The following is a 12,300-nucleotide window of genomic DNA, read 5'->3' as shown; positions in this document are numbered from 1 at the left end:
TTGTCTCACAGGTGTATAATCAATCACCCACTGGAGATTCTTAACCTGCTTTGCTCCAAATCCCAAATATAGTTTGGAAGGCTCTGTTTTGTGTTTTACTATTTCTTTATGTCAGGTTTCTCGTAGCATTAAATTTGTATTTTACTACAATTACTACGCTTTCACTTCAAAGGATATTCCCACAAATGGGTGTTTTTGATGCTTCTGAAAGTTATAACCAACGCTGGTTGGAAAACCTCATGCAAAATGCAGTATTTTCACGTTCAGCTCATGCTTCATTACATCAACTTGTTGGCACTAACACTGCTGAGCATTAAATGTGTGGACTGAAGCCCGTGCGAGGCTTCATGCAGTGTCAGGAGGGAAGTGTAGAGGGCTGTGCACACACACCAGCTGCACATCTCGGGGTGAGAGCTGTGCGAAGCAGCATGTTGTGTCCCAGAAGGTCCGTGCACATGTTATGTGGATGGCTTAAGAAACGGGCTGTGCATTCACATGAACGTGTGTATGCACACACAGCAGCGTCCTCTCTACGGAGAATGAACGTTGTACTTATTGAGTACCGGCTTACTGGCTTTTTAGTGGATTTCATTACAAAAAATGACGATGGCGGTACTGCGAGGAGGGATGGGGACCCGACACGAGCCGTGTCCCTCCTCGGCTCTACCTCTCACGCTCTGCGATGCCGCCTTTCCCCTCCTCTCCCCTCCTCTGTTTGCTCGGGAAGGACGGAATTTCCTGCGGGATCCCTCAGGAAAAGCCCATCTCCTTCGGAACGCTTCCTCCAAGCGGGTCGGAGCGCAAGTGTATATCTATGGGGGGGGGGGGAAGGCACTGCTGGGGACCTCCTCCCCCGCGGAGCTGAGCACGCCTCCTCCAGGACTACGGCGCAGCGCTGCCGAGGAGTGGCGAGGGGTTGCTCCCTCCCTCCCCCTTTTTCTTCTTCCTCCTCCCCCTCCCGCAGGGCACAGGCGGCGGGCGCAGCGCGGATGGGCGGACGGAGGGAGCTGCGGGCGCGCCTCCCGGCTGCGGGCAGGCGGAGCAGAAGGTAGGAGATCGGAGATCCTCGTTGGGTTCGGAGCTCTTTAGGTCGCATCTCTTCAAGTTTGGGAGGCAGCGGGGACTTTGCGGGAAGTTGGAAGCACGCAGCGCGCACCGCGGAGCCCCGAGGGGGCGGCCCCGGCTGTGCGGTGTTGCTGCCGTCGCCACCCGGAGGCACCGAGGGCTCGGAGCGAAGCGTGCGGGTACCACCGTAACCTCCATCCACCCTGGGAAGTGGGGTCTGGGAGCGTCCCCACATCGCGGGTGGGTGCTGGGGGGACACGGGGGGATGTTGCCGGCACGTGGAGCGCGGGGAATGGGGTTTGCCGAAGGGATGGTGACAGGGATAATGGGATTTGCTTTGGGAACGGTGCGAAGATAATGGGATTTGCTTTGGGGACGGTGACAAAGATTCGCTGCCGGCTGCACGCTGGTCGTGCAGGGGAAGCGCTGTGCCGGTTGCTGAGGTTTGGGAGAGCAGATGTATGAGGGTTGCATCCCATTCGGGCAGCGCGTCTCTGGAATGAAGCTGCGGATGGATGTTGCTATTCACCACTGCGTATTTTTAGGTGAAGAGAGGGGTATTTCTTAAATGCGAGCTGTTGGCTGGTAAAAATAGCTTCCTGTGTGTGTCTGCCGGGAGTGCAGTCAGGGTTTGGGGGTGGGTTATTACGGTGAGAGGATCTTCAGCAACAATTCTCTATCTGAACTTTGTCAGTGTCGTAAAGGGTGAGTTGCTGGGGTTTGGCTGGTTTGTTGTGTTCCTGCTGCTGCTGCCTCTTAACACTATGCTGCAGTGCCTCGGGATGATAGAGTTGAGTTCTTAGTTGGTGCATCTCAACACTGACCAAACTTTCAGATATGAAAATACAACATTTTCTTTTCCATTGTATTCTATGGGTTTTGGCTTAAAGGTGTCTTCCTATCGATCGATTTACATGCGACACGAGGAAAGTTTTGCTTCTTGAAAACTGTGACCATCCAGAGAATCGATGCGTGCCTTTTGTGTGTGGTGAGCAAGAAAAGAGCAGAGCGCTCAGCTGAGCAGATTGCAGGTTAGAACTCCGAGTTTGCTGGAGCTGTTTGTGAAGGGTAAATATTTTTAAGGTCTTACTGAAAATTTTATGTGCTCACGGGTGTAAACAGATGCCTAAACGAACAGCGTTGCGCTTCATGCTAACTGGGGAATGCCTGATCTCTGGCAAGAAGGGAAGTTTCCATTAGTGAGATGGCAAAGCATCTCTGTGCATCTGTGTACATTTCTATCATTGCTATTCATATAAATTGATACAAGTATTTCATATATAGAGACACACACGTATATATACATACTCCCTCTAGATACCAATGGAATAGCTGCCCTGGAGCTTCTCTTTGACAGCAATTAAAATGTTGGCCCACATCATCTGGTCTGGTGGTTGGTCCTGCACATTGCAGGGGAGGGTTGAAACTAGATGATCATTGTAGTCCTTTTCAACCCAGGCCATTGTGTGATTCTATGATCTCTTGGCCTGAGAGTTCCTTTGCTGCTGGTGCCATCCCATTGTTGGGCATTGAGTCAAAGTATTTGGCTGACTCTTCGTGTTCCACCAGGAGCAAAATCAATTTGAATGCAGAAAGGATGTAACTACCTCTATGGAGAGTTAGTAGGGAAACTAATACATGTTTTTTCCCCTTTAAATGGCACTTAGATCCTATGCCTGCAAGTGCAGTCAACTCGCAGTTCTAAAATCAATAACAAAACAGTTTTATGGTTCAGATTTTGTAATAGGAAGAGTAATCTCAATTTCAGAGGGCTTTATTTGAGGGTCTGGACCAGGAACACGATGAAACGGTGGAGATTTGCATGACAAAACACTTAATTCCACTAATGCAGGGGAAGACGGTAATGGATTTTATCTTCTTTGCTAAACAAAAAGGAGTTATCTGGAAACTCCAAATGAGCAGGTTGGAGCAGGCTCTGATGTTTGGATTATTTCGTGTGGCTGAAGTGGAAGGATAAAGTTATATAATCCACTCGCAGCATTAGCAAGGATGGGATTATGTGGGCATAATCAAAGAGAGGCAAATAAGATCCTGCTGATATTTTAATGCTATTTTAAGCAACACAGGCACTGTGCTATTTGTACCTGGAGGCAGCGTGATTTGGGAGCTGTCTTCTTCAAGTGCAGAATATTGCTCTGTAGTTACTGGCTGGAATGGATTGATTCGCTAGAAGCAAACTGGTAACTATCAAATTAATGGAACCTGAAACACGTGGTAGGTTTTTATGGGGGAAAAATGGAAGTAACCAGAAAGTCATAAGCCCCCTGGATGAAGTAAATACACTTGTGCAGAAATGGTTACAAATGGGGATGAACAATTCTAATACTGATCAATAAATCATTATTCTGTGATTTATACTCTGTGTTAATGACCTGCCAGTACCCAGAACAGTCTCAGACCTTATCAAAGTGTCACAGAGGGTGATTTTAGCTTTTCTGGGCTGGTAGCAGACACCTGTGGCAGGAGCTGTATGAGAACCAGGTGCTTCAGTAGGCTGAGATGGTAGCCCAGGTGAAATCAGTGGGCACTGTTATTCAGTAATGGAACATGTCCCAGCATTCTCCAATTGGTATTTAGTTAGGTGGGTGGCAGCAAGCTCCCAATGTTCACGGGGCATTGATGATGTGATACTACATATCCATCACCATGTAAGGCTTTCTTTTTTAATTAAAGTCTCTTTGCTGCCTGGATAGGGGATCCTTCTCATTATTTAAAACTATGTCCATTGGTCAAAGATGCAGCATATTATTTGGGTGTGTATATATCCGTATATCTATCTATATATATGTGGATTTACTCCATGTTTACATGGGCTGATAGTGATAGAACAAGGGGAAATGGTTTTAAACTGAAACAGAGGAGGTTTAGGTTGGATGTTAGGAGGAAGTTTTCAGCCAGAGGGTGGTGACGCACTGGCACAGGTTGCCCAAGGAGGCTGTGGATGCCCCATCCCTGCAGGCATTCAGTGCCAGGCTGGATGTGGCTCTGGGCAGCCTGGTCTGATGGTTGGTGGCCCTGCACACAGCAGGGGGTTGGGACTGGATGAGCACTGTGGACCTTTGCAACCCAGGCCACTCTATGATATTAATAAGCTGTAACTCAGCACTGTGTTACCTTTACATTTTGTGTTCTAATCATTGTTCAGACACTTTCCTTAGGGGGAGGCAGTAGCTAATGTTGCCCAAATGGCATACTGACTCAAGGAGCTGCAGCATCCAGCTGTGCTGCTGTTTCAGTACCAATACATTGGTAAGGCAAAGAGAGCCATGACTTAAATAGGTGCCAATATACTCCTTCTACCTCCTAGGACTTAATTACACCTGCAGTTACTCTGTCCTTAAGGGCTATGTATCCTGCCACCAGAAACTGCAAGGAAATATGCTGTTAAATCACTCGGTGCTGCTCTGAAAACTCAGGTGATGTGAATTGCCCCATTTCCAACAGCTTGGAGGTTTACAGGAGCCTCCCCTGGCTTGAGCTGGGCTCCCTAATTGCTTTCTTCAGTCTCAGTCCTCCCCCCACTCCACCCATTTTTCTCTTTACTTTGCATTCCCACCACATTTCTTGGCTGAAGAATGCAAACCACGGTGGAAAAAATAAGGTAAATTTCCAATAAAGTAAATTTTTCAGGGCTTTCCCCCCACAAATGAGTATTATTTATTTATGCAATTAGTGCAGTGCTATGTTGTTGTTTGTTATTTTAACTGAAGAACTGCAGTGCCAGATTGGAGTCTAAATACAGCTATTCACACGAGGGGACGGGATCTGTAAGCTCCCACAAGCTCTTATCTCAAAGCAGCCTGAATTACACTGATCTCTCCACTTTCACTGCAATCTCACTAAAACTGCCCGGTTATACGTAGCATTGTTGACCTGCTCCCTTGCAAATATGTTGGGCTGCTTATGTGTATCTACCAGAAAGCACACTGTGTGCTCAGCCACACTGACTGTTTGTCTGTACAACCTTTGCATTTGTGTTTCTGATCTGAAGGACGCGATTACAATTCTACCCCAGTTGCTTGCTTTGGTTTTTACACGCGAGGGAGAAGGGAAAGCTCACAAGGAGCTGGAGAGCAGCAGACGCGCTGCAATGGGAGCTCTGTAATCCTTTGATTACACAGCTGTGCTTGACATGCCACTAAACAGCACTTTAGGGGCAAGCAGTTAATGTAGCTTTGCTGTGGAATATTTATTGATTTATGTTACACCTGGCTTCCAGCAGCTGTTGGATGTGGCTTGCAAACGCGACTTGGAGGAGCATGGTGCCCTTGTTAAGAGGCAAACAGGTGAGGTGCTTGCTGCCAAGCAAGAAGAAACACTTGAAATGAAGTCTAGTTGGGTAGCAATGGCTGGCTGTGTCCTCTGTGTCCTTCTGTGGCTGCATACTGGAGTCAGTGGTTTGACAACACCAGCCCATTGCCTCTTCCTGTTCTTGGACCCAGATGAGTAGTAGGGAAATGCCACAGGCTTTAGAATTTCATGCTAACATGGAAGTGAAAGATGGAAAGACATAATATCTGATAGGATACTGGCAGAACAAAGCGCTGCGGCCCTTCCCCAGACTGAAATTGACACCTGCAGAGTCCTTTTGGCAGCCCCAGTGCAAGTGCAGCTTTGGGCTTTGAATCCATCCTCTGGAAGCAATCTAAAATCTAGGAACCTGTTTTGATTCTGGATTGTAGACCCTTAAACTGTGCGTTTGGGTGCAGTGTTAACTGTGTGGTGCCTAAGTTAGAATGTAATGACCTGTGAATACCAGAATGTATTGTTCTGAAGAAGGAGTGGTATAGCCAGGAGGTCTGACTGTGTAAAGCAAGGAATGGGAGGAAACGGAGAGGGATCATTTAAGACTAGGAATATTTATCATGTAATGAAATGGGTTTGCCTGCAAGGCCAGCTCTTCTCTAGGAAGCTTCTTCCCCTGAGAAGTCTTTAAAGTCTTAAAGCCAACACTTCTTTTGCAGGGCCATCTGGCCATAAGCCATTTTGCTATGGTTTATCTGGTATTCCTTTCCAACCTCTTGGACTTCGGCTACTTGTTAGATCAGCAATCTATCTTTTGACAGACATATAAAGATATTAAACAGATAATGTGAGGTAGACACTGTTAACGCTAAATAAGTGAAATAGAAATTTAAAACTTCTAAGACTGCCAAGGAACGCCTAAAGCTCAGTTCTTCATAGATCTTTTTCACAGTGGGATGCCAAGGGTTGTGCTCTTCTTCCTCCTGCAGTCATGGTTAGCACATTTGTAGACTACTGCTGTAGAATTGATCCTTTTGGTTTGATTGCTGAGACTTCAGAAAATTGCTTGGGGTCGTTTCTGTAAAGCATCTTGGATGCTGTTTTGTTGAAGAGGGCCAGGCTGCATGCGTGCATCAGGCTTTGAGCACATGCAGAGCTGATGGCAGGTCAGCTCCACAAAGGAGCATGGGTTCGTGCTCTGCAGCTGTGCTTCAGGATTAGTAACTCCTTGCTACTTTGGTGGCTCTCTGGATTTCTAACCATGATATTTGAATAGTAGTTTTGCATTCATTGCAAGTGCAGAGCTCAGATAGACGGACTCAGTTTCGCTGGGTGAAAACCTACAAAGAACAATGACTGCACGAGCTAGAATTGTGTCTCTGCATAAAAGGACAAAAACTTGTTCTTGAGCACTTCAGCATTGACTATTACAGCTTCAGGGCTTGAGCAGCTCGTTGGACCTATTCATAAGGAAAATAACTTAGATGAAAAAAGAAATCATAAATTATAGAGCTATGAAAACGGTATCTCAGGTTGAGGATTAACTTGCCTGAGGAAGAGATAAGAATAAATCAGAATGAAACCACTATTGCTCTTGACATTCAGTATTAGAATTACTTTGCAAAGCTATTTATGTCAGCTTTAAAACAGTTTGAACAAGAAATGAGATGTGAGAGGTGAGCGGAAGGGAGCAGTGGATCCTAAGCTCATCGCTCGCATTACAGGAGGGAGGAAAAATTGATTTGTGTAACATCAGGCTATTTAAATAATGAAGCATTTAACTCTTCAGAGGAGATACTTGGAACACTGCTAAGGAAAGCAGCCAAATTAAAAATACTCAGTGTAGTAAAATGGAATATATGTATTGGTATCCATGGAAATCCCACATGGACTCTTGCTTTGAGGTTGCTCAGGAGCAGCTCAGCTCTTGGTGTTGACTGAGGGGCATGGTGTTAATGGACATGGTAGTGATGAGCTGATGCTTGGTCTTGGTGGTGTTGGTGGTCTTTTCCAAACTAAGTGATTCTGTGATGTAAGGGAAACCAGAATTTGGCTCTTCCAAACTGTGGGCAATGGGAATGTTTTCCACTTGTTTTGGAGAAGTTCAGTATGGACTCTGAACTGGGAGCAGACTGGTGTATTCTCTGGTGCCTTTAATGGTGCTGGATGGTGACAATAAAGAATCGTTAGTTTCAGTCTCCACTGCCTGTTTAATTTATCTTTTTTTAAACAGGTTTCAGTAACTCTTTGGATAAGGTATCCTTCCTAGGTGGCTTCAGGTCATCTGCTCCTTATTTCTGCCTACAGCTTAAGAAACAATCAGTATTCTTGCTGTTTGAAATAACAGTTTCTATGTTGCAGTAACTCGTTTTTGGTGTAATACAGTGGAATGCATAAAAAGCTGCTGCTGTGATTTAATAGCTTTGTCTTTTAATGGTAGCCATTAAGTGGGTGTAGTAATCTCTCCAGTTTCGTAGGTTTTCATCTTGCTATGCAGCTACGTTGGATAATAAATGACAGAAATACTGAAAAATGTACTTTGAAAATACATGTAACCATTTAAATACCAACAGTGGCTTTTGTTGGGCTATTATAATTCCTAGATATTTTGCCAAGGCTTTTCTGTATTAAGAAAATTCACTTTCTGACAACACGTGCATTTAAACCACCTGCCTGTTACTGAAACAAGACTCTCCCAACCATAATACCTAAAAATGTAACACTGCAGTATTTTAATAACTTTATCTGTGTATCTTTAATGGTAACAAATAGTTCTGCATCAGCCAGTACCACTGAGCTGCATTTAAGCAACAAATCACGGGGTTTCAAATTAGGTGATATAAATGCTGTGCTCATTCCAGCACAGCAGTTCTCAGGGTAAACTTCTGGCTTCATTGAAATCAATGAAAACTCTTCCTGCTGACTTAAGCGTGCCAGGATTTAAAAAATAAATTGAGATGAGATCCTAAAAAGTTTTCTTGATGAGTTGCTGGAGATGGAGTCGTGCAGCTGGAGGTTTCTGTGCGTGTGTTCCTTAGTTCAGCTTGGAAGTCTGAAGGTGGAAGTGATGTTTGCTGGGGTTGAGAGCATGTGAAAGGGGATGATGCTTTCATTTGATAACAGCACTGCTCTATTATTTCATAGATTTGGGGGATGACCTCAGCTGTAAGGAACCCATGAGGTTCCAACCCATTGAGTCCAACCCCTGGCTTCAAACATGACCACCCCAAATCCAAACCTTGTGTCTGAGAGCATTGACCCAGTGCTCCGAGTTCTGGCAGCAAGGGGCTGTGCCCTCTGCCCTGAGGGGCTGTTCTGTGCCCGCTGCCTCTGGGACACAGACTTTCCCCATCCCCCAGCATTACTATCTCCTAATGCAGCTCCATGACAGAGGTCCCCTTTTTATGAGGTAATGTGGAGATGTGCAGGTTTCAGGGCTAAGGGAAGCGAGTGTGCAGGTGGACTTCCTTGCTATGGATATTTAGGCACTCAAAGTGATGCCAACACCCTGAATCCACCTCTTTATTTAAATAGACTTATTGCGTTGCGTGGATAGGAGTTCAGCCTTTTGCATTGGGGCACCATTCAGGAATGGTCTTAGGGCCATTTTTAGTGTTGCCCTTTTGGCACCAGGGATATTTTTAGGTAGCACTTGAATAGGAGGAAGGAATTAATTTGATTTAGTGATGTCAAACTGAGAACCAAGTTCCTTCTAGCGCATCCATCGAAGAACACTCAGTGGCTCTGGATTTAGCCTGCCATCCACTTTACTTTGCAGAGATAATTTTGAACTTCCTTTGCTGATAAATATTTAGACTCTGTTTATATTCCTTCTGATTTTTTTTTGCTAGATAGAGCTTACAGACTTTTTTTTCCTGTAGATATTTATTACTGGAGAGATTGGTATCACAAGATTTGAAAGCACGCTGATGGCAGTTTGATAATTTTAACTGTAGCTCACCACATCTTTGCTGATTATCCAAGAGAATCTTACTATTTTCCTAAAGGGATCCGTGTTTCTGGCTGCAGGAGTTGGAAGGGCAGCTCTAATTGCTTCACCTGCAGTGCAGGTGTAGGTGCAGAGGGCGTGGATGGATTAGATGGGACCATTGCTGAGGATTGAGAAGGGGTGAAAAGAGGAAAGACTTCCAGGTTTGTTAACGCTTTTGGTACCAGTACGTTGCTGAACCCAGCATAAAATCACACCCATTTCTTTTGGTTTTAAAGGTAGCAATGTAAAAACCTGGAGAAATCTAAGCTAGTATTCATTAATATGAGCGTCTGAAGGATTTCCTTCTCAAAACTGTGTGTGTAACCCTTTCCTTCTGCCCTGGCTCTGTGATGTGCACTGGGGTAGCTTGGCTAAACTTACTCAGTGCTGTTTTGCCATGTCTTGCCAATTCCTTTTTTGAATCCTTTTTTTTCCTGATGTGAACGTGACAACCACACCTTAATTAGCTAACAGCAGTTGTCACCATTGCTGGGGATCACAGTAAATGAGAGTCTTAGAAGTATCTGTGACAAAATAAATGAATAAAACATCTAAGAAGCTTCACAGCTTTACTAGGAAGCAATAAACTTAACCAAAATGGTTAACAGCATCACAATGACTTGCCGACTTATATTACAGCCTGTAGCCACCAGATGTCACTTAGTTTGTGCGCTGTGTTGGGGAGAAATATGTCCCCGTGTGTAGAAGATTATAAAAAGAAAAATAGCAGCTTGCTCTAAATAGGTTTGTTCCTGTTTGTACTCATAATTGGCAAGTTGCCTTCCTTAATAAATATTTTCATCTCAAAATAGATTGTATGGTCCTGTTTTTCACAGACAAGATAGACATTGCATTTTTTATGAGCCTTAAATGTCAGCAGTGACATTTTGAATTCCAATCCTTAAAAGCATAATTAATAGGCTTACTGAATTTTTTGAAAGGATGAATGTACATTTTATGGAAAGGATTTTTTTTATTACGAACTGCACAATCACTAAAGATGCCTTAACCAGGAGTTTACACGTTCATTTCTGGCCAGTTTAAAAGCAGTGAGATGGATCAAAAACTCATGCAGGACAGAAAGGAAGGTGGAAAGATGCAAAGACAGGGAAAACAACATCCACTTACAGAACTCTGCAGTTCATCCTCAGGTTTTAAAGTCTTCAAAACAGAATGTAAATATGGGTAGACGTGTTCTAAACTGTAGAAGAAGCACTTGGTGCCCAGTGTAAAACTGCTTCTTTCAACCCCAACGAGCATAAGCTGTCTCAGTGGGCAGGATGTGATGGCTGATTGGCCATTCTCACTGGTGAGAAAAGAGCTCGTGCTCTGGGTCCTTGTGGTAAGCAATGTTTCTTCCTTCCCATTACTAGTGATGCTAAATCTCTGCTGCACGCTTGGTCTTTTTCCAAAGGCAGTACTGTGGGAAAGTAGAAACTGAATTTATTGGATTGGAAGCGAAGAGACTGAAAACAGGATTTTTATTGGAGAAGAGTGATGAGTGCTTTTCAGAATTTGTTTCTTTGCTGTTGTTTGCTTGTTTTTAATATTTCAATCCCAAATAAAGTCTGGTGTTGTAATAGTTCTGTGTTCCATGCAGATTGGAGGGCATAAATCCACTGTTTGATGTTTGAATGATGTTGTTTCTCTCCTATCTTTTTCTTTGAGGTCCTCAAGAGTAGCTGTTTTGAAAGACTACCTACCTTCATTTTTCATCTATGGTGGGAAAAATGTGCTCTAGTATGGTATTCAGTAACTTGAGGCAAGAGTTTATGACACAGCCCTTTCTTTTTTTTCCCCTTTCTTTAGTGCTTGAGCAAAACCAGAGAACATCACCTGAAAAGAAATGGCGTTAACCAATAAGTGGGTCAAACTGGTGTTTTAGCAGCTAATATGAAACTAATTATATTAGTGGGGGCCCCAGTGTCTTAAATGAAGGCTGTTTACTGAGAGTTTCACTTCCTTGCTGCAGGTCTCGCCGCAATAGCTCCGAAAAGACCATCTGTGACCGCGGTCGGAGCGAGGGGCGGCCCAGTGCCGGAGGCGCTGCGTTCTGTCTGCCACTAACATAAATAGTCTGTTTATTCTTTCAAGCTCGTCGGGAGGCTGAGATTTGCCTGGTTTAATGTGGCTACTAGGGGAAATTGAGATTCAGCACTGCCTTAGATGGTTTATTTAGAGTTTGGTTTGCCGGTGACTATCTTGTGCAATGCTTATCTGAGCTTTGGGTAGTGTCTCTCAATCCCTATGTAACAGGATTCTGGTTGGTGAGTAAGGATATCTAGGTTGTGCTTGGGCTTCCACTGTTTTACACCATATTTATTTGTGTTTGTGGATTATTCAGAATCTGTGGAGGCACTTACTTTAATGATTAGAATTTTAGATAGTGAAGGCATTTTCTGAGATTTAAGCAAGTGAGAGAATTAAAAATTCAGTTGAATGTCCAGTGGTGAGGCTGTCATTTCTCCAGTGCCGCTAGGATGGCTGTCTAGTTTGCCTTATTTCTCCGCACTCTGGGTACTGTAAAAGCAGGAGGTTAATTACTTTCACAGTTTTTGCACACTACAAAGTCTTTATCCCTTGGGTGCGCCACTAGTGTTAGTGCCAGAAGGTGGAGAGTTCTCACGGGCAGAACACCAAAGCAAAATCACTTAATAATAATAATAACTAACCAATTTGGCTGAGAATCTCACGGCCTGGATTGAGAGACCCCCACATGTGTGTGATGAGGCTCTGTCTGTGCTGGTGATAGAGGTGTTTGTAGACAGAGGGATGCCAGAGCCAGCTCTTTACCTCTGTGCTGTGGGGCTGCTCCATCTGAGATGGCTCTTGCTGGCTGCTGAGTCACACTCCTGGGGCTGTGATGAGAGATGTGGCATTTAGCAGCACTTTATTGCCTGTTGCTGACTTTGGGTGTGGGTGTGGAGTGATCTTTGCAGCAGACAATGATTGATATGACCTTCTGCAGCGCATGGCGA

The 12,300-nt window shown here is 44.5% G+C and overlaps 1 protein-coding gene across 2 annotated transcripts in view; it reads left to right on the top strand.

Annotated features, from left to right (window-relative positions):
- Positions 1 to 926: 926 nt before the first annotated feature.
- Positions 927 to 12,300, top strand: part of CHST15 (carbohydrate sulfotransferase 15) — a 38,730-nt gene continuing 27,356 nt past the window's right edge. The window contains exon 1 of one of the 2 annotated variants that reach the window (XM_015867564.2): positions 927 to 1,048. The gene's annotated coding sequence lies outside the window, so the exon portion shown is untranslated. Of the gene's footprint in view, positions 1,049 to 1,094; positions 1,306 to 12,300 lie in introns of those variants that run through there. The other variant, XM_015867565.2, reaches the window with a different exon arrangement.

The sequence above is a fragment of the Coturnix japonica genome, chromosome 6 (assembly GCF_001577835.2).
Source record: "Coturnix japonica isolate 7356 chromosome 6, Coturnix japonica 2.1, whole genome shotgun sequence".
In the NCBI taxonomy this organism is placed as follows: domain Eukaryota; kingdom Metazoa; phylum Chordata; class Aves; order Galliformes; family Phasianidae; genus Coturnix; species Coturnix japonica.
Note: the sequence above shows the minus strand (reverse complement) of the source record. Positions and strands in the feature narration are given on the sequence as shown.